This window comes from Mustela erminea, chromosome 2 (genome assembly GCF_009829155.1).
Source record: "Mustela erminea isolate mMusErm1 chromosome 2, mMusErm1.Pri, whole genome shotgun sequence".
Lineage (NCBI taxonomy): Eukaryota > Metazoa > Chordata > Mammalia > Carnivora > Mustelidae > Mustela > Mustela erminea.
Genome location: NC_045615.1, coordinates 73,259,230 through 73,283,016, shown reverse-complemented (window position 1 = coordinate 73,283,016; position 23,787 = coordinate 73,259,230). Strand labels below are relative to the sequence as shown.

The following is a 23,787-nucleotide window of genomic DNA, read 5'->3' as shown; positions in this document are numbered from 1 at the left end:
TCACCCAACCTCCCCGCCCACCTCCCCTGGTAGGCATCAATTTATTCTCTATAGTTCTATCTTTTATTTTAAATTAAAATTTTATTTGTTTGTGAGGGAGAGAGCTATAGAGAGTGTGGGGTTGGGGGAAGGGAAATGGAGAAGCAGGCTCCCTACTGAATAAGGAGTCTGTTGTGGGACTTGATCCCAGAACCCTAGGACCATGACCTGAGCCAAAGACAGACACTTAACCAACTGAGCCACCCAGGTTCCCCTGTTGTGAATTTAATTATAAAATTAAACATTTTTTTTTAACACACTAACTATTAAATCTAAAAGTTCAAGCAGAAAAATCTGGGAAACTACTATAAAAAACTCCATATAACTTGGACATTTCATCAACTCCCCCAAAATTTTAAAATACTTAAAATTATTATTTTTTATTTGAGGAAGTCATATATTCTCAAAGCTGGAAAGAAACTTAAATGGCCCTGTAACCAAACTCTCAAATTATATATGTGAAGAATCTCAAGTGGAGAAAACAAATATTTTTCCCCACTCTGTTTTCTAATGTACTTAGTGGTAGAATTAGATTTAGAATCCATACCATCTAGCTCAAAGTCTAGAATATTTACATTGCATTTTATTCTTCAAATAATAAGACATTAATTTTTAATAATTGGCAGTGTATTTCTTGCACTACATTAAGTATCTAATATACTACTATAGTTCATTTTACTTGATCTCATACTTAGTAGTATTTCTTAATGATACATTGATTTTATCATTCAAAATATAAAAATTATTAAATAGAAGTATGCCAAGCTCAGTTTAACTTGACACCACAATGTTAAAATATTTAAAATTAAAAATTTTAGGGGCACCTGGGTGACTCAGTCAGTTAAAAGTCTGCCTTTGGCTCAGGTCATGATTCCAGGGTTCTGGGATTGAGCCCCACATTGGGCTCCCTGCTCAGCGGGAGACCTGCTTCTCCCTCTCCCACTCCTTCTGCTTGTGTTCCCTCTCTTGCTGTGTCTCTCTGTTAAATAAGTAAATAAAATCTTTAAAAAAATTATTCTATTTACCTTTCTTTATAAATATTACCTCATGACCACCACCACCAACAAAAACCCCACAGGCATTCACAACGGCCTACTGTGTTATAAAGTTAAAATACAGGTACTTATTTTTTATCTCCTTATTATATGCATGTTTGTATATGCTTTATAATGTAGCAGGTAAATACCTTTCCATATTATATAAATTCAGTTATTTACTTATTCATATGTTTGGTAATTATTTATGAATGTGCAAGCACTTTTCTGTGCACTTTGAATCTTAGTGAAAAAAAACTTCAAATGATCTCTGTATTCAACATTCTGGAAAGGCAGAGAGTAAAAATAGTGTTGTAATAAATAATACAGTACATAATAATTATAAAATTATTTGTTACATAAAAAACTATAAGGTTATAAATGTTATGGAAAAATTGGGGTAAATAACATCAAGTGAGTTGAGAAAGTAAAATCCAAGTTAATTGTATTGACATCATTAAGAAAGTGGTATTTGAGTAAAAAGGTCAAGGAGGTTAAGCTGGAGGAAAGGTTGGTTATACAGAAGAAGAGCATTCCAGGTGGAGGAAACAGAGCAAAGATTATAGGGTGGGCTAATATCTGGGGTGTTTTAGGATAAGCAGAATCAGTGTTGTTATAGTAGAGGGACTCTGGAAGAGAAGAAGGAGGTAAGGTTAGAGAGGAATTAAAGGTAGATAGTATTCAGTCAAGTGGATTTGGTCTTTGTTCTGAGGGAAACAGGAAACCACTGGAAAATTTGGAACAGATATCTGGAATGATTTGAATTTTATGAGAATAGTTTTGTTATGAGTGTGGAGAATAGGGTGGAATGTGAAACACCAGTTACAGAACTATTGACATAAATCCATATAATATAGGCTAAGATATCACAGTTGAGGTGATTTGTGTACCTTGAAAACAGTTCATATATGTGTTGGAAGGAAGAGCATTATACAGAATGGTTTCAAGTTTTGCAACTGAGCAACTGGGAGGGTAAAGTTATCACTGGCTATGAAGGGGAAATCTACAGATTGAGTGAGTTTGAGGTCAGAATAGTGTAACATAAGAAATTCAGCTTTAGACACATTAATTTTGAGATGTTAATTGTACCTCAGAGTTTCTATGCTGAACATGTTTTGTGGTATAAAGCTTTAGAAGTCAGGTGATAGGCCAGGGCTTGAAGATATAACTTTGGGGAAATCAACATATAGATGATATTTAAGGCAGGATGAAATCCCCAGAGGAAAGGGTTAAAAAAGAGAAGAAAGAATGAGTACTGAACCATGGGATTTTACAATTACAACAGGTTGGGGAGGAACAGAACAGTGTGGTGTGCTAGAAGTAAAATGCAGAAAATATATAGAATGAGTGGGTTGACTTATTTGGCATATAAGTTCTTAGAAGAACTTGTCAAGAACAGTTTTGGTGAAACCATGTAGATAAAGCTGGATTAGACAAGAGTATGTAAAAAGAAGCATTGCAGACATCATGTAGAGCCAGTTCTTTCAAGAATTTTTAATTGAGAGGAGCAGGGAGAAAAGAAGTGGCATCTAGAAGATAAATGGAATCAGGTAAGTTTTATTAAAATGGTAGAACCAACATGTATTTATATGCTAATGGGAATGATTCAGAAAAGAGGAAAATAAGTGATGTAGAAAAGTAACAGAAGGGACACTTGGGTGGCTCAGTGGATTAAAGCCTCTGCCTTCAGCTCAGGTCATGATCCCAGGGTCCTGGGATTGAGACCCACATTGGGCTCTCTGCTCAGAGGGGAGCCTGTTTCCCTTCCCCTCCCTCTGCCTGCCTCTCTGCCTACTTGTGATCTATGTCTGTCAAATAAATAAATAAAAATCTTAAAAAAAAAAAAAGAAAAGTAAGAGAAGGAGGAGTCAAGATGGCAGAGAAGTAGCAGGCTGAGAAGACATCAGGTAGCAGGAGATCCGCTAGATAGCTTATCAAACTATTTCAAACACCTACAAATCCAACGGGAGATCAAAGAGAAGAGCAACAATTCTAGAAACAGAAAATCGACCACTTTCTGAAGGTCGGACCAGCAGAGAAGTGAATCCAAAGTGAGAGGAAAGTAGACTGCTGCGAGGTGGAGGGGGAGATCTCCTGGCTAGTGGTAAAGCAATGGAACACAAAATCAGAACTTTTAAAAGTCTGCTCCACTGAGGGACATCACTCCATAGGCTAAACCAGGGTGAAGCCCACATGGGGACAGCATGGCCTTAGGTCCCGTGGGGTCATAGAAGGATTGGGGGTGTCTGAGTGTCACAGAGCTCACAGGTATTAGAGAAGGGAAGCCAGCTAGAGAGACGGAGCTGAGGAGTGAGCTCTCAACTTGAGGTTACCTTGAGCCATAACCCATGGCACAGGTCACTGCTCTATGAGTGGGTACCCCATAGGATCCAGGGAGAAGCCCCCCCCAGAAGACCTCTGGGATCTGTGGGGTTCAGCCACTCCAGGCAGAGCTGTGTGCCAGAGACAGAGATGCTAGGTAACAGGCTAGGTGGGCTCAGAGTGCAGCCAGAGGCCAGGGAGATGGGAGTGATTGAGCACTTTTTTCTGAGGGTGCACTGAGGAGTGGGGCCCTGAGCTCTCCACTCCTCTGGGAAGGGGATTGGGAGGCCGCCATTTTCATTCCAATCCTCCAGAACTCTATGGAAAGTGATCAGGGAACAAAAGCTCCCGAGAAGTAATGAGAGCAGATTACTTAGCCCGGCCCCTGGCAAGGGTGGTGCAATTCGACCTCGGGGCAAAGACACTTCAGAATCACTACAACATGCCCCTCCCCCAGAAGATCAGCAAGAAGTCCAGCCAAGACCAAGCTCAATCAACAAGGAAACAGCAGAATTCCAGAGGAGGAGAAAGCAAAGCATGGAATTCATGGCTTTCTCCCCATGAATCTTTAGTCTTGCAAAGCTAATTAATTTTTTCATTTTATTTTTTTCTTATTATAGTTTTTGCAACTTTACTCTTTCCTCTTTTAATGTTTATCTTAAATATCCTTTCATTAAAAAAATCTTTTTGAAACTTTATTATTATAGTCATATTTTATCAATCAGTGTATCTAACTTTACTTTTTGTATACACATGGGGTTTTTACTTCTAAAAAATTTTGAGATACAACTTCTTCTAATAGATCAAAATATACCCTAAATCTAGCACAGCACTTTGTTCTAGTCTCCAGCCTAAGCAAATTCTCTCCACTTTCTTTTTCTTTCTTTTCCCAACCAACTTATCAACTCCTTTTTTAGAATTTTTTAAAAAAATTCATTTCTAAAGTCATATTCCATCCCTTCATTATGTTTACCCTTATGTATGATTTTTATTCTTTAAAATTTTGGAAGGTAGTTTCTTCTAAGAGACCAAAATACGCCCAAAATTAAGTGGGTGACCCTGTTCTAGTCACCAGTCATATATATATATATAAAATTTACAAGTCTTAGCGACAAAGAGGAAATCCTGAAAGCAGCCCAGGATAAGAAGTCTATAACATACAATGGTAAAAATATATATATATAAAAAATATAATATATATATATATATATATTGTTTTTCTTTTTTTATTTTTTCTTTATTTGTTTTCTTTTCTTAATTTTTTTTCCTGAACTTTTTACCCCCTTTCTCCCACCCATGATTTGGGGTCTCTTCTGATTTGATTAAAACACATTTTCCTGGGGTCTTTGCCACATTTTTAGTATTTTATTCGCTCCTTCATATATTCTTATCTGGATAAAATGACAAGGCAGAAAAACTCACCACACCAAAAAGAAAAAAAAAAAATAGAACAAGAAGCAGTACTGAAGGCTAGGGACCTAATCAATATGGACATTGGTAATATATCAGATCTAGAGTTCAGAATGATGATTCTCATGGTACTAGGTGGGCTTGAAAAAGGCATGGAAGATATTAGAGAAATACTGTCTGGAGAAATAAAAGCCCTTTCTGGAGAAATAAAAGAACTAAAATCTAACCAGGTTGAAATAAAAAAAGCTATTAATGAGGTACAATAAAAAATGGAAGCTCTTACTGCTAGGATAAATGAGGCAGAAGAAAGAATTAGAAGACCAAATGACAGAGAATAAAGAAGCTGAGAGAGACAAACAACTACTGGATTATGAGGGGAGAATTTTAGAGATAAGTGATACCACAAGACAAAACAGCATTAGAATAATTGGGATTCCAGAAGAAGAAGAAAGAGAGAGGGGAGCAGAAGGTATATTGGAGAGAATTATTGGAGAGAATTACCCTAATATGGCAAAAGGAACACGCATCAAAATCCAGGAGATGGAAAGAACCCCCATCAAAATCAATAAGAATGTGTCCACAACCTGTCATCTAATAGTAAAATTTACAAGTCTTAGCGACAAAGAGGAAATCCTGAAAGCAGCCCAGGATAAGAAGTCTATAACATACAATGGTAAAAATATTAGATTGGCAGCAGACTTTTCCACAGAGAGCTGGCAGGCCAGAAAGAACTGGCATGATATATTTAGAGCACTAAATGAGAAAAACATGCAGCCAAGAATACTATATCCAGCCAGGCTATCACTGAAAATAGGAGAGATAAAAAGCTCCCAAGACAAACAAAAACTAAAAGAGTTTGTAAACACCAAACTAGCCCTACAGGAAATATTGAAAGGTCCTCTAAGAAAAGAGAGAGCCTAAAAGTAGTAGAGAAGAAAGGAAGACAGAGACCATATACAGTTACAGTCACCTTACAGGCAATACAGTGGCACTAAATTCATATTTCTCAATAGTTATCCTGAACGTAAATGGGCTAAGTGACCAAACCAAAGACACAGGGTATCAGAATGGATTTAAAAAAAAAAAAATCAATATGCTGGCACAAGAAACGTATTTTAGACCCAAAGACGCCTCCAGATTTAAAGTGAGGGGGTGGAAAACAATTTACCATGCTAAAGGACATCGGAAGAAAGCTGGGTTGGCAATCCTTAGATCAATTAGATTTTAAGCCAAAAACTATAATAAGAGATGAGGTAGGACACTATATCATACTCAAAGGGTCTGTCCAACAAGAAGATCTAACAATTTTAAGTATCTATGCCCCTAACATGGGAACAGCCAACTATATAAACCAATTAAGAACAAAATCAAAGAAACACATCAACAATAATACAATAATAGTAGGTGACTTCAACAGCCCCCTCACTGAAATGGATCATCCAAGCAAAAGATCAACAAGGAAATAAAGGCCTTCAATGACACACTGGACCTGATGGACATCACAGATATATTCAGAACATTCCATCCAAAGGAACAGAATACACATTCTTTTCTAGTGCACATGGAACATTCTCCAGAATAGATCACATGCTGGGTCATAAATCAGGTCTCAACTGGTACCAAAAGATTGGAATCACTCATTGCATATTTTCAGACCACAGTTCTCTGAAGCTAGAACTCAATCACAAGAGGAAATTTGGAAAGAACCCAAACACATGGAGGCTAAAGAGCATCCTACTAAAGAATGAATGGGTCAACCAGGAAATTAAAGAAGAACTGAAAATTCTTATGGAAGCAAATGATAATGAAAACACAACTGTTCAAAATCTGTGGGACACAGCAAAGGCAGCCCTGAGAGGAAAAGATACAGCAGACAAGCCTTTCTCAAGAAACAAGAAAGATCTTACACAACCTAACCCAACACCTAAAGGGGCTGGAGAAAGAACAGCAAAGAAACCCTAAACCCAGCAGGAGAAGAGAAATACTAAAGATCAGAGTAGAAATCAATAAAATAGAAACAAAGGAACAAAAAGAAAAAAAACAAAACAAACAACAACAACAACAAAAACAGTAGAACGAATCAACAAAACTAGGAGCTGGTTCTTTGAAAGAATTAATAAGATTGATAAACCCCTGGCCAGACATATTAAAAAGAAAAGAGAAAGGACCCAAATAAATAAAATCATGAATGAAAGAGGAGAGATCACAGTCAACACCAAAGAAATACAAATAATTATAAGAACATATTATGAGCAACTATAAGCCAGGAAATTTGACAATCTGGAAAAAATGGATGCATTCCTAGAGATGTATAAACTGCCACAACTGAACCAGGAAGAAATAGAAAACCTGAACAGACACATAAGCAGTAACAAGACTGAAGCAGTCATTAAAAATCTCCCAACAAACAAGAACCCAGGGCCAGATGCCTTCCAATGGGAATTCTACCAAACATTTAAAGAAGAATTAATTCCTAGTCTCCTGAAACTGTTCCAAAAAGTAGAAATGGAAGGAAAACTTCCAAACTCATTTTATGAGGCCAGCATTACCTTGATCCCAAAACAAGACAAAGACCCCATCAAAAAGGAGAATTATAGACCAATATCCTTGATGAACATGAGTGCAAAAATTCTCACCAAAATACTAGCCAATAGGATCCAACAGTACATTAAAAGGATTATTCACCATGATTAAGTGGGATTTACTCTTGTGCTGCAAGGCTGTTTCAACATCTGCAAATCAATCAATGTGATACAGTATATTAATAAAAGAAAGAACAAGAATCATATGATACTCTCAATAGATGCTGAAAAAGCACTTGACAAAGTACAATATCCTTTCTTGATCAAAACTCTTCAAAGTGTAGGGATAGAGGGTACATACCTCAATATAATTAAAGCTGTCTATGAAATACCCACAACAAATATCATTCTCAATGGAGAAAAACTGAGAGCTTTTCCACTAAGGTCAGGTACATGGCAGGGATGTCCATTATCACCATTGCTATTCAACACAGTACCAGAAGTCTTAACCCCAGCAATCAGGCAAAAAAAGAAATTAAATGCATCCAAATTGACAAAGAAGTCAAACTTCACTCTTAGCAGATGATATGATACTTTATGTGGAAAACCCTAAAGACTCCACTCCAAAACTGTTAGAACTCATACAGGAATACAGTAAAGTGTCAGGATATAAAATCAATGCACAGAAAACAGTTGCATTTCTATGCACCAACAGCAAGAGAGAAGAAGGAGAAATTAGGGAGTCGATCCCATTTACAATCACACCCAAAACCATAAGATACCTAGGAATAAACCTAACCAAAGAGGCAAAGAATCTATACTCAGAAAACTATAAAGTACTCATGAAAGGAATTGAGAAAGACACAAAGAAATGGAAAAAAGTTCCATGCTCATGGATTGGAAGAACATATATTGTGAAAATGCCTATGCTACCTAAAGCAATCTACACAGTTAATGCAATTCCTATCAAAATACCATCAATTGGGGCACCTGGGTGGCTCGGTGTGTTAAAGCCTCTGCCTTCGACTCAGGTCATGATCCCAGGATGGTTTCGAGGCCCGCATCAGGCTCTCTGCTCAGCAGGGAGCCTACTTACCCCTTCCCCCACCTGCCTCTCTGCCTACTTGTGATCTCTGTCAAATAAATAAAATCTTAAAAAAAAAATCAATTTTTTTTCAAAGAAATGGAATAAACCATCCTAAAATCTATATGGAAAAAGGAAAGCTCGAATAGCCAGAGGAATGTTGAAAAAGAAAGCCAAATTTGGTGGTATCACAAGTCCAGACTTTAAGCTCTATTGCAAAGCTGTCATCATCAAGACAGTATGATATTGGCACAAAAACAGACATATAGATCAATGGAACAAAATAGGGAGCCCAGAAATAGATCCTCAACTCTATGGTCAACTAATCCTCGACAAAGCAAGAAAGAATGTCCAATGGGGGGAAAAAAAAAATTATCTTCAACAAATAATGTTGGGAAAATTGGTCAGCCACATGCACAAAAATGAAACTGGACCATTTCCTTATACCACGCACAAAAAATAGACTCCAAATGGATGAAAAACCTTGATGTGAGAAAGGAATTCATCAAATTCCTTGAGGAGAACACAGGCAGCAACCTCTTGGACCTCAGCTGAAGGAACCTCTTCCTAGGAACATTACCAAAGGCAAGGGAAACAAGAGCAAAAATGAATTATTGGGATTTCATCAAGATCAAACACTTTTGCACAGCAAAGAAACAGTCAATCAAACTAAAAGACAACTGACAGATTGGGAGAAGATGTTTGCAAATGACATATCTGATAAAGGGTTAGTATCCAAAATCTATAAAGAACTTATCAAGCTCAACACCCAAAGAACAATAACCCAATCAAAAAATGGGCAGAGGACATGAACAGACATTTCTGCAAAGAAGACTTACAGATGGCCAACAGACACAGGAAAAAGTATTCCACATCACTCAGCATCAGGGAAATACAAATCAAATCCACAATGAGATACTACCTCACACCAGTCAGAATGGTTAAAATTAATGAGTCAGGAAATGACAGATGCTAGCAAGGATGCAGAGAAAGGGGAACCCTCTTATGCTATTGGTGGGAATGAAAGCAGGAGCAGCTACTCTGGAAAACAGCATGGAGGTTCCTCAGAAAGTTGAAAATAGAGCCATCCTATGACCCAGCATTTGGCTCTACTGGATATTTACCCTAAAGATACAATTGTAGTGATCTGAAGGGGCCTGTGCACCCGAATGTTGATAGCAGCAATGTCCACAATAGCCAAGCTATGGAAAGAACCTAGATGCCCACCAACAGATGATTAGATAAAGAAGAGGTGGTATAATTCCATAATTATGGAATACTATGCAGCCATCAAAAGAAATGAAATCTAGTCATTTGCAATGATGTGGATGGAACTAGAGTATATTATGCTCAACGAAATAAGTCAATTACAGAAAGACAATTATCATATGATCTCCCTGATATGAGAAATTTGAGAGGCAGAATGAGGGGTTTGGGGGGTAGAGAAGGAAAAAATGAAACAAGACGGAATGGAGAGGATGAGAAACCATAAGAGACTCTTAATCTCACAAAACAAGCTTAGGGTTGCTGGAATAGAGGGGTATGGAGAGGGTGGTTGGGTTATGGACATTGGGGAGGGTATGTGTTATGGTGAGTGCTGTGAAGTGATGATTCACAGACCTGTACCCCTGGGGCTAATAATCCATATGTTAATAAAATTTTTAAAAAAGTTTTCAGTGGTGCCACATATTTGGTGATTATCAGTATAAATCATCTGGCATTTGCTTTCTCTTATTTTAAGTGCCTATCATAACTGCCATCACTTTAGTTGATTTTTAGCATTTAGTAAAGATCTTCCTTCTTTTCTTTAGAAAGGAAAATCTCTAAACTAATTATTTCCTATCAGTGATATTAAGGCATAGTTATAGGCTAATAGAAAGCTCACCCAGGTGCTACATCTTAACTGATTGACACATTTTGACCAGTGCCTAGTAGCAGTAATTTTATATTTCGTAAATTGAAATTATTTTTAGATTTTAAAATGTTAAAAATATATCAGTCAAATAATCCTAAATGTAAATTATGTATTGCTTATGATATTACTTTAAAATCGCTAAACTTATTTTGGTTTTGAACTTTTGTTTTTTTAATTATTACTGGGTAAATTTCCATCATCCAAGGTATCAAATGTGTTAGGATCATTTCTGTCATGACTTTGTCTTTCCTTCATACAGCCCCTCCTTAACCTATACACACATATTTCTTTGCCTATTAAATACCATTGATTTCATCACATAAAGATATTTAAGTATAAAACTGCCAATTCTTGAAATCTTGCTAGAGCTAGAAAAGTTATGTTTAAAGAATATTGTCATTTGCTCTGTATTAAGCAATATATCTGACAGTCTTTGTTTCAGCCACTACAGTAATTAGAGAAAGTGAGTCTGTTCGATTTTAATACTTTTTAGAAAAAAAAAAAACAGTTTTTTTTATTTGAAATACTGACTAGTAATATCAATTGCTATTAGACAAAAAAAAAAAAAAAAATCCAGTACCTTTCTGATAATGATTTGTAGTCCATAAATGTAGATTTTATTTATTTATTTTTATTTTTTATTATGTTATGTTAGTCACCATAAAATAGATCATTAGTGTTTGATGCAGTGTTCCAAGATTCATAAATATACATTTCAGTCAAATAAAATATTTTTACAAGATAATCTGTCATATAAAGTGAATTAAATAAAATACCCAAAGTTGTTAAATAGTTACTTAATAAGACTAACACCTGAATTTATATTTAAATGTTATTAGTAAATATTGACACTTAAAGGAAAGTATTAAATATAAAATCCATTTCATGTTCATAGATGCTGTGTTATTTTGATATATAGAATACATGGAATCTATGATATGAATGTATACATTTAAGAGAATTAAATATCTTATCTGCACATAATAAATCTGTATTATGAATACAGTACCTAGGAAGTTGACATTCCTATTCCTACTTGTCAACTTTCAATTTTCTCAGACTTTTCAATTTTTAAATATTCCTTGCCTGAATATTGTCTAAAAACATATTTCTTATCATTTTTTGCAGTATAAGTAAATGTAGCAAGTTTTACTCTGAATTCTTCTAGAGAAATAAATGACATAACTTTTTAAATAAACTTAGGATCAATTTTGCAATTAATAACGCCTTTAAAATCATATTAGTTTAACACACGTTCATGATAAAAGCCCTCAACAAACCAGGAATAGAAGGAATGTACTACAACATGATAGTCTATAGAAGAAAAACCTACAGTTGGTATTAAACTCATTAGTGAGACTGAAAGCTTTTCCTTTAAGATCAGATACAAGACATGATGCCCACTTTCACCACTTCTATTGAAGATAACGTTGGAAGTTTTTACTAGACCAATTAAGCAAGAAAAAGAAATGTCAGCTGGATTGGAAAAGAAGAAATAAATTTATCTCTGTTTGGAGATAACATGATCTTGTATGTAGGAAATCTTAAAGAATCAAAAAACAAAAACAAAAACAAAAATTCTAGAACTGATAAACAAATTCAGCAAAGTTAAAGGATACAAAACATACCATCCTTCATTTTATATACTAGTGAACAGTCCAAATAGGAAATTAAACAATTTTATTTACAACAATATCAAAAAGAATAAATGCTTAGGAATAAGCTTAACCAAGGAGCTGAAAAGACTTGTACATTGAAATCCTACAAAATAAAGCTGAAAGAAGTTAAAGATGACACAAATAAGTGGAAAGACACCCTGTTTTAATGGATAAAGACAATTGTCAAGATGTCAATATTATGCAAAGGAATCTTCAGAGTCAATGAAATTCCTATCAAAATGATGTTTGGAGTTTAAACTATTCCATAATTTTGCTTCCTCAGAATCCAATTTGTTTGCTAAGTGGCTAGTTGAACTGATACTAGCCCACCTCCCAAGTCCATGCCCTAGATAAAAGCCCAGAGAGTTAGTCTTTTTTTTTTTTTAATATTTTATTTCTTTATTTGACAGAGAGAGATCACAAGTAGGCAGAGAGAGAGGAAGGGAAGCAGGCTCCTGCCTAGCAGAGAGCCCGATGTGGGGCTTCATCCCAGGACCCTGGGATCATGACCTGGGCCGAATGCAGAGGCTTTAACCCACTGAGCCACCCAGGCACCCCTAGAGAGTTAGTCTTTGTTGCGGCCAGCACGACGAATCGACCAGGGTAACCGTGGGGGCTAAGAGGATGATGAAAAAAAGTTAAGAGACACAGAGATGGGGGCAGGAGGGACACTGAAGATGATGTCCAACAGTGCCAAATTTATTCCACGTCTTACAAGCATTTATAAGGCAAACCAGAATAGGAGGAGCATTACATCAGTACCTAGTCAGATGACCTCAAGTTCCTATAACAAGTTTACATTAACTACAAGCAAACCTCTGAGCCCAGGTAGTTTAGGCTAAAACCATTAGCAAGACAATCAAGCAGGGAGTGGATCATGGGAGGTACAGAACAACAAGGATTAACTAAGAACTCAGGACTCTGGCCACATTGTTCCCTACTGCAGGGAGAGTGTGTGGGAAGTCACATAGGCGAGCGCATGACACATAGCACAGACCCTTTCTCAGTGCACTCAACATTCCCGTGCTTAACCTTGTCAAGGTGTCCGGACTTTGAAGGAGACACAAATCAGGGCCTGGTTTGGTCCTCGACTCCAGCCATGCCATGGCCTCCAACAAGTCTTAAACAATAAAGTTTAAGTCCCTGATATGACTCCCTCAACACTTCTGGTGATGTCTCCTGACTCTCAGCTCCTTCTCCCTGTGTGCCCCTTAAAATAAGACCACCTTCTTCCACCCCCCACCCCCGCACAACTGAGTTTACCAACTTGCCATTATTTTTGGTTTGAATTGACCAATGCGGTTTTAGTCCAGGAAATCCTAGAAACACTCTCCCTGTGAATGCTAATAAAATCATATTCCCTAGGTCCTGTCCCAGCACTCAACCTTTAATTTCTCATGTGACCCCTCAGGACTTGCTTTGTACCTCTTCCAGGACCTGTGAGTAATAAACTTCTCTATTTCACTTTCTTCTGTGGTCTTTGTTGAGCTATACTCATCATCTGACACCCTACCAGGGCTCTACTTAACATACGTTAATTTAACAAAATCCTTACAAATCCTAATGATGTTTCTTTGAGGAAATAGAAATCCAGGGTGCCTGGGTGACTCAGTCATTAAGTGTTGGCCTTCAGCTCAGGTCATGACCCCAGGGTCCTGGGATTGAGTTCCACATCAGGCTCCTGCTGGGCAGGAAACCTGCTTTCTCCCTCTCCCACTCTTCCTGCTTGTGTTCCCTCTATTGCTATGTCTCTTTCAAATAAATAACATCTTATAAAAAAAAAAAAGAAATAGAAGGCCCTTTTCAAATTCATATGGAATCTTAAGGAAGTTGGAAATCTTAACACTTCCTGGCTCCAAAACTTGGACTATTTTGATTTCCATATTTTTGTAGTATTACTGACACGAAACACAGAGCTATACACCATTAGAATAGAATAGAGAGCTGAGAAATAAACCCTCACATGTATGGGAGAATGATTTTTTACAAGGGTTTCAAGTCCATATATTGATGAAAGATGTTTTAAACAAATGATTGTAAGAAAACTGGATGTCCACAGGCAAAGAAATGAACTTAGACTCTTGAAACAGATTTAAAAAAATTATCTGAAATTCATTGAAGATAAATGTAAGAACTAGCATTTGGTTTGGCAATGATTTCTTGGAAATGTCAGCTGAAGTATGGGCAACAAAACAAAAATTAAATTGTACCATAATAAAATTAAAAATCTTTGTGAATCAAAGGACACAACCAATAGAATAAAGGGTAGCTCATAGAATAGAAGGAAATATTTGCAAACCATACACCTGATAAAGGACTACTATCAAAAACATATAAAGAATTATAACTCATTAAAAATCCAATTAAAAAGTGAGCAAGGCACTTTATTATTGGTTTGAATTGACCAATCTAGTCTTAGCCTGGGAACCTGAGAAACACTCCTCCAGAAACTCTAATAAATTTGATATATAGATAAAATATTTCATTCTTTGTTTCTTTTTTATATTATTTAAATGCAAACATTTGTGTTTAATAATGGAAGGATACAACCAATGTTGTATACTTAAAATTGGAGTCCTCAGTGGAAATAATAGAATTACTATGCATCACTAAACTAAGATTCAGGTCTGACATTCAATATAATTACAAAAGTTAAGAGTTATTACCTCATATAATGCCTCCATTGTAATTTTTAAAAATTTGATTCCACTGAAAATAGTAACAACAGTAATAACATTTATTGCGGTTTGTACTGTCAAGCACTGTATGCATTCATTTAAACTTTACAACACCCACAGGAGGAAGGTATTATTATTATCCTCAATTGGGAATAAGAAAATTGAATCCTATATATAACTTGCCCTAGGAATGAGGGGAGCTGAAATTTGAATTCAGTCCATGTGTTTGCTGAGTTATAATTACTTTTAGCCTGGGAGTAACCTCTGACATGTCCTCTTCTAGTTGCCTGTAAGAGTTAGTTTGGTAAGAGGTCTTATTAAACATTTTGTAGATAATATATGTCTTGCAAATATCATTTTTATATAGCTATTTTTGTATTAGGGATAAAAAGTAATATATTTGTGGATAGCAACTACTCACCAGTATTAACTTGCATTCGGAAATTATCTGATACTAAGTCTTTTGTCTCTGACTTAGAGAAGGTCCAGGTACAGCTCTGTTTTGTCCTCCAGAATTCAGGTTCATCCAATTCCATTTAACTCCACCATGTTGCTTAAATTCCACCCTAAAAGGACCAGAGTGCTATACCTGAGGTGCATGGGGTTGGGAAGTCAATGCACATCTGCCTTGGCCCTGAGGATCAGCCCCCTGAGCCTGTCTCCAAAAAAAGTTTGTGATGACATCACCCAGGGAACCGGTAATGGGAAGGAGCTGAGGATTGCAGTGAAACTGACCAGTCAGAACAGACAGGCCCAGATTTAAGTGGTACCTTCTGCTTCTGGCCCGATTATTAACGCTTTCAAGGAATTGCCAAGAGACAAAGAGAAGCAGAGAAACATTAAGCACAATGGAAATATTACTTTTGATGAAACTGTCACATTGCCCAATAGATGCAGCACTTGTCTTTAGCCAGAGGGCTCTCTGGAACCATTAAAGAGATGGAGGGACTGCCTGGCAATGTTGATGGCCGCCACCATGACGACATCATAGATGATATCAAGAGTGGTGTAGCATTCAACAATAAGAAGATTTGACATTATGCTACATTAAAAAAAAATTCTCTAATGATTAAAAAGTTTTATAAAGAACTAATTATCCGTGTATTTTATAATCCTGGAATCACAATTGTCTAATGGAATTTTATTTGTAAATGCCGGCTTTAATGAGCTTATTAGTGTTATAGATTGAATTTTTATAATTAATGTAGGATTCTTTAATCCCAGATAATTAGGTCACTCTGGTATATTCTACAGATTGTTGAAGATTATAAAATCATAGATCTAAGGGCAATACTTCAGGTATCACCTTGGCTAATATTTTAGAAGTAACTAAATTATGTTTAAAATAAGTAGTATATCAAACATTTTCTCTTAGAAATAATGTATATGCTTAGGGCACCTGGGTGGCTCGTTCAGTTGAATGTCTGACTCCGGGTTTCTGTTCAGATCATGATCTCAGTGTCATGGGATTAAACCCCAGGTCAGGCTTGCTTGAAAATTTTCTCCCCACTCCTATACTGCTCCCCCCACCCTGGTTTGCACTCTCTCTTTCTCTAAAATAAATAAATAAAATCAATTAGGTCTCTGCCTTCAGCTCAGGTCATGATCCCGGGTCCTGGGATCGAGCCCCTGCATCTGGTTCCCCACTCAGAAGGGAGTCTGCTTTTCCCTCTGTCCCTCGCCCGCTCATGTTCTCTTTCTCTCCCTCTCACAAATAAAATCTTAAAAAAAAGAGAAATAGGGGCGCCTGGGTGGCTCAGTGGGTTAAAGCCTCTGCCTTCGGCTCAGGTCGTGATCCCAGGGTCCTGGGATCGAGCCCCACATCGGGCTCTCTGCTCTGCAGGGAGCCTGCTTCCTCCTCTCTCTCTGTCTCTCTCTGCCTGCCTCTCTGCCTACTTGTGATCTCTGTCAAATAAATAAATAAAATCTTAAAAAAAAAAAGAGAAATAATGTATATACCAATTTATTCCTTAATATGTGAAAATAATTCATATCTATATTTTTCTAGTTTATAAATATTCTGCTTTAGAAGTTGGGAATTCTAATTCAAAACAATGTAAGAAAAATTATAGTCTATGGGATCTTTTATTCATCATGACAGATTGAACAAAATACATGGAATAAAACATTTACAAAAATTGAAATTCCATTTTGTCTCTGATCTTCTTGACAATTAGATAAACATGATTGGTGACATAATTTGTACTACCCATAAGAGCACATTGTTTTATAGATTGGACTTTGCAATTATATTTTTACCATGAGTCTTCCATCATAGTACAAAAAGAGATATAATGACTAATGATATAAGCCATCAGACTTCCAACTGAGATAAGCAGATGTCTAGGAGTAATAGAAATACATAAAGGTAACTGAGTAAAGAATTTTGAGGAAATCAACTTTCAGGTATTCAATTTTCATATACATTGCATTCTGTTACAATGCATGTTCCCAAAACAACAGTGATTGAAAAATGGGAAAATTACAATAAAATGGACATACATTGAGTATGAACCAGTTTATTTATTTATTTTCTTTTTTAAAGACTTCATTTATTTGTTAGAGAGACACAAGCAGAGGGAACAGCAGGCAGAGGAGAAGCAGGTTCCCTACTGAACAACGAGCCTGATTTGGAACTCCATCCCAGGACCCTGGGATCATGACCTAAGCCAAAAGCAGTTGCTTAACAACTGAGCCACCCAGGTGTCTCAATATGAACTATTATCTGCAGTAAACACAGCCAGAATACCATAAATAGAAATATAATATTTAACAAGAAAGGAATAAGCATGACTATTGCTCAGGAAGGAATGCTACAGGATTTTTTTTTTTATTGTTGCTTTATTGATAAAGGAAATGCTTGCAAACTGTTCTTTCATAAAGATATAAATCCTGCACCTTATCCAGTTCTAGGCTTCTGACATGTTGTACTTCCCCTAATGCTTTGAGGTACAGTTATATCCACATTATCTCAGAGTCAGCAAGCCAGTATTTTAACTTTGGGGGGTGTAAATTAGTTATCCCTATAGGAAGTCTAGAGCCATAATGAACTACCTGCCTTTGGTAATGAGGTTACTTGTCAATGTCCCGAAGTTTTTATGTTGTTCTTGTTGTATGTTGTATTTTACAGAAGTATACTAGTTTTATGTGCACTGGTTCAACCTCATTACTCTAATAAGCCCTGAGTATTTTAAGATTTTGTAGAATGCATGTTTACATGGAATGCATATATTCTGTCATAGCAAAAGCTCCTGTGAGCATTGTTCCCAAACCGGTCTGTGCCCAAGTGACAAGGTGGTACAGAAACTTTGATGCTGTCCTTCTCGCATGTACTTTTACCCAATCCCTGATCTCATCACTTAAGAGAAAGGCTCACCTTCCATCCATCTTGAATTCAATTGTGTTTTCTGCTGACACTAAAACATGTTTGAAACAGACTGCTGTCCATCTGAAATATTGGTATCCAGGACAGTGCTAAACAATACTTCATAAATGACATGACAGAAGTCACTGCTGAGCAGGTTGTGGCAATGACAGAAGGTATGTTTTATAGATGTTTTATACAGGCCCTTCTTGTAAGGCCTGTTAATAATTTTTGCTCTTTGAGCCAACAAGTGGATCTCACTGATGAAACTTCACTGATAAAATTATCATTTAAACACTTGGCTAGAAATGAAAGTAGTGAAGAAATCTTAACTTTTGAGTAATGGTATTCCGTTTTGTATTAGTGTCCAGGTAGGTGTCAGAAAACACAACAACAGGAAAAACAACAAAATTAATTTGAGAATTAACTAGTAGAAGGAAATTGTCTATGCAACGAGGTAAAGGAAACTCTAAGGAATAAAAAGATAATAAATGTAGGGGAACAACACTACCTCTAGGGCTGATGGAGAGTAAGAAAAAAAAGAAAAAGAAGAAAAAAAAATCAAACTCAAAGAAACCTCACCACCAAGCCTGAGATTCTGAGCCCATTGGAGAACTAGGGGCTGAGGATGACAGCAGTGCTGGCAGGCATCTCTGAAGGGCAGGGAGCCCTGGATCACCTGAGTGCTGTTGACAAGATCCCTGCCAGCAGGGGTGCCAGCGACCTGGCTGTGAAACTGCGAGCTTGGTTGCCACCAAGTGTATCTTAACTGAGAAAGGATGGATGGTCTGAGAAAACCTGAGAGGAGGGGCGTAGATGACTATGCTGAAAATTAAAACATTGGTAGAAAAATTCTAGGCTGAATGAGGAAATAAACTATCTTCATACAACAAAGCACTGACTATAGAAAAGGGCTGGGAAACACCCAGGATTTATGTGGACTATACTTAGAGATTTTTTTCCCCTTCATGATATGAAAGGATTTTGCTTAACTTAATATTTTAATTACACTATAATGCATTTTGACCTTTTATAATTTTAATTTCTGAAAAGCCGGTACAGACTCAAATATATAAAACTCCTAATTTTTGGTATCCACAAATACACTACAAGGAATAGCAATGTTCTTTCTATAGCAATGTTTCTTAAAGTGTATATAAATAAATAAATATATATATATATATATATATATAATGTATGTATGTAATTTTTCGTATGTATGTGTATGTATTTGTTTACATACACTCACATATTTTAAATGTTCTGAAATGACTGTAGGAAAAGAAAAAAAGTGTATTAGTCAAACTTTTCACTAATTATGTTCATAACTATTTATGAAAGATAATATTGCTGCTGTGTTTATAAAACATCTAATTGTATAGTAAGTATGTGCTACCTGACAGAATATTAGATAAAATAATTATTTGAAAAATTTTAGGGCTTCCTTAGTCTTTGTCAAAAGTGCAGTTGCCAAATTGGAAACTTTGCATAATTCTTTTTTCTCTGCTCCATTTTACTTTGAAAATTATGCTGAAGTGAAAACTTCTTCAGTAAAGTCTACCTGTGCAGAGTGTCTGTCTAAGACTAAGGTACTTGGGCTAAATTCCTAAAACTTTAAATTACTCCCTTTGTAATCAAATATATGAAAAAAATTTAAAATATTTTAAAATTTTCATTGTCATTTAAAGATTCCATCTTTGCTGATGTTAGGAGCATCACTACTATTATGTTATTTAGAGTTTTTCCTAATATCATGATGCAGCCTGAATTTTCAAAGAATATCCATAAGCTGAGATTATTCACCACAAAATGAATAGGTTACTTTGTGATCTGCATTTCTACCTAGTGAAAGGTTACTATGTTTTCTCTAAAAAGTGATGGAAAGGCAAATGCTCTTGAGTCAAATCATTTGTTATAAACCTGTTCTACCTAGTAACTGTGTGAATTAAGGAATTGATACAATGTATTTTAGAAGTATATTGTATTTTTACATTTTACATTGGAATTACAATGTATTTTTGAATTAAGGGATTGATACAATGTCTGATTTTCATCATTTAAGATTGGGGAACCATTTTTTTATTATAATTTTTTATTTTTTATAAACATATATTTTTATCCCCAGGGGTACAGGTCTGTGAATCTCCAGGTTTACACACTTCACAGCACTCACCAAAGCACATACCCTCCCCAATGTCCATAATCCCACCCCCTTCTCCCAAACCCCCTCCCCCCAGCAACCCTCCGTTTGTTTTGTGAGATTAAGAGTCACTTATGGTTTGTCTCCCTCCCAATCCCATCTTGTTTCATTTATTCTTCTCCTACCCACTTAAGCCCCCATGTTGCATCACCACTTCCTCATATCAGGGAGATCCCATTTTTGATTGTGTGAGAATTAAGCCACATAATATTTGTAAAGCTTGGACTCAATAAGTGTTAGCTATTATTTATGCCAAAAAACATTCTTCACACCATTAAATTATATGAAAACAAAACTTATACCTCAATTTATTAATTTAGTTAATATTTATTGAATGTCTATTATTCCAGGTACTGTGCAATGGACCATTCTATATCTTTTTCACAGTCAAGTGGATCACTGGTCTTATACTCTGTTGCATGGAATCTCATGCTTATGGACTGGCTATTTAATAAGCCCAGAGGCAGATTGTGGTTGAGTCATTGTGGATTAAAAATGTAAATCTAGATTCAGAATAGATACCTGTCCTTCTGGGAATAAAATACTTAATCTTTCCTGATGGAAAATGCCCAAATATTCAATTTGTTGCCAAGTGGATTTTTTGCCTATCCAAGTAGAAGTGTCCTATCACTTTCTCAGCATTGATCTTTGCTGCAGACTGGTTGGATATTCAGAAATATCTGTGGCTAGATTGAACCTGATAAGTAGCAATTTATGCTCTGGGGACCATATAGGACCTTTACTTCTGCTACTTTGACTACTCTGTTAATATGCACATGTGCTAGTTCTGTTGTTGAGTCATAGTAAAGACTAAGAAGATTTAGACAGGAAAAATATTACTAGTGATGGGTTAAAAAATAGAAAGCAGGAGTGTACAGAATGAATCTTTAGATAGCAATGCAGATCTTCCAACTGTGAAATTAATGAGGTAGTAAAGGACAACTGAATAGGATATATCTTATACAGAAGTATACCTTTAAGAACATTTTGGCCAGGATAAAAGGGAGACACATTGTGGTATGCTGAAAATGCACACTCCTCCCCAAGTATCAGGCACTAGTTCCTGGAATCTATGGATGTTACATTATGTGGTAAAACATAAGGTAAAATTCAGGATCTTGAGCTGTGGACATAATCTTGAAAATGCAATCAGATGTGTTCCCATAAGAGTAGCAGAGGGATATTTCACAGAAAAAAAGAAGACACAGAAGAGGAGAAGGCAATATGACCACAAAGACAGATTGGAGTGATGCAGCCACTAGTGTCAAGATGCCAACAGTTACCAGAAGCTGGAAGAAGCAAAGAATGGACTCCTCCCTAGAGCATCCAGAGAAAACACTTCTTTTCAGACTCCTTGATTATAGTCCAATGCTACTGATTTCAGAATTCTAGCATCTACAACAACTGACTGACAAAGAATTTCAGTTGTTTAAAGCCACATTTCTGGCCCTTATTATAGCCTACACAACATAGTTCTCAAGCCAGAGTTGTGCAATTGAGGAGGTCCATATAATACAGAAATGCATCTGCACTTGCATGCTACTATGCTCAGTCATTGCTGGGAAGCATCCTGGGGGAAGTGTGGCCTTGGCATGAATGCAAAAGTAGATCAAGGAAGGCAGCAGACACAGGCAGGCTGTCAGTCAGCGGCTGTCAATCAGCTGTTCTTCCCAGAATAAATAAAGAGAAAGGTACATTTCTGTCATGACAAAAAGGTATGCATTCCTTTTTCTTTTTTTATTGAAGTATAGTGACATGCAATCTTATATTAGTTTTAGGTATACAGCAAAGGTATTTGACATTTATACACATTACAAAATGACCACAACAAGTCTAGTTACCCTTTGTCTTCATAATAATTATAATATTATTGACTAAATTCCCTATGCTATATTTTACATCCCTGTGACTTATTTTATAACTGAAATTTTGTACCTCTTAATTCCCTACACCTATAGTATCTAGCTATTCACCTTTCACACCCTCTAGCTCTTGATCATCTAATAATAATTTTCATAAGAAGAGTTTTGTTCTCTGTATATGTAAGTCTACTTCTGATTTGTTTTGCTTTTTAGATTACACATATGGATGAAATCATATGCTTTTTTGTTTTCCTGTGACATATTTCACAGGACACTGTGATGGACACTTAGGTTGCTTCTATATCTTGCCTGTTGTAAGTAATTCCACAATTAACATAGAGGTGCATAAATCTTTTTAAATTAGCATTTTCTATTCCTTCAAATAAATAACCAGAAATGGAATTGATGGTGGTATTACAATTCTATTTTTAATATTATGAGGAACCTTTATACTATTTTCTATTATGGCTAAACCAACTTATATTTCCACCAATAAATATCATATGAGGAGGGCTCCCTTTTATCTACATCCTCACCAACACTGGCTATTTGTTGTTTTTTTTAGTCTAGCCATTCTGACACATAATGTGGCATTTATGAATTTTGGCCATCTTCAAAGTCAAGCAACAAGATCCAATCAAAGTGAAAAGTATTGGTATACATGACACCTTCACTGAGAACAAATATTATACAGAATATTAATAATAATAAATAATAATATAAATTAATATAATAATATAATTAATAATATTAATAAATGTTAGATAGATATTGTATCAAAATAAAAGAAACCCAACTAAAAAAAGAAAGAATGCATAATTGGTAATACTTGATGAGAATACTTATTTTCAAAAATTATAGGTTGAAGGGTGCTTGGCTGATTCAATCAATAGAGCATGAGACTCTTGATCTGGGGGTCATGAATTCAAGCCCCACCTTAGGCATAGAGCTTACTTAAAAAAAAAAAAAGATAGAATGGTCGAGTTTCATTCTTCTACACATAGCTGTCCAACTTTCTCAGCACCATTTATTGAAGAGACTGTGTTTTTTCCACTGTATATTTTTTCCTGCTTTGTCAAAGATTATTTGACCACAGAGTTGCGGGTCCATATCTGGGCTCTCTACTCTGTTCCACTGGACTATGTGTCTGTTTTTGTGCTGGTACCATACTGTCTCAGTGACCACAGCTTTGTAATAAGGCTTAGAATCAGGCAATGTGATGCACCCAGCAAATTGGGCGAAATCAGAGGGGAAGAAAAACTATGAAAGACTGTGAACTCTGAGAAACAAACTGACCGTTTTGGAGGGGAGAGGGTGTGGGGGTTAGGGTGAGCCTGGTGGTGGGTATTATGGAGGGCATGTATTGCATGGAGCACTGGGTATGGTGCATAAACAATGAAAAGATTTTAAAAAATTATAGATTGAAGCTAAAGTGAATGGAAACATATTTAATGAGTGGCTAATATATAATCATTTAAACATCCAATTTAAGAGGTAAAGTAATTTAATGGAAAGAAGAAAAAAGGAAAATACAAAAACAATGAGAAAGCAAATGTAACTAAAATTTTTGTCTTTTTATCTAATAGCAACATCTAGAAATATATATTAATAAAGTATTAAGAAAGGAAATATTAAGAATAAGAAAACCTAGCTGCCAGTGCTGGTGGTTTAAGCAGGTAATTAAAAATCTTACAGATAA

At 36.0% G+C, this 23,787-nt stretch overlaps 1 pseudogene; it reads left to right on the top strand.

Annotated features, from left to right (window-relative positions):
• Positions 1-11,722: 11,722 nt before the first annotated feature.
• On the top strand, positions 11,723-15,697 carry LOC116582245 (annotated as a pseudogene).
• The last annotated feature ends 8,090 nt before the right edge of the window (positions 15,698-23,787 follow it).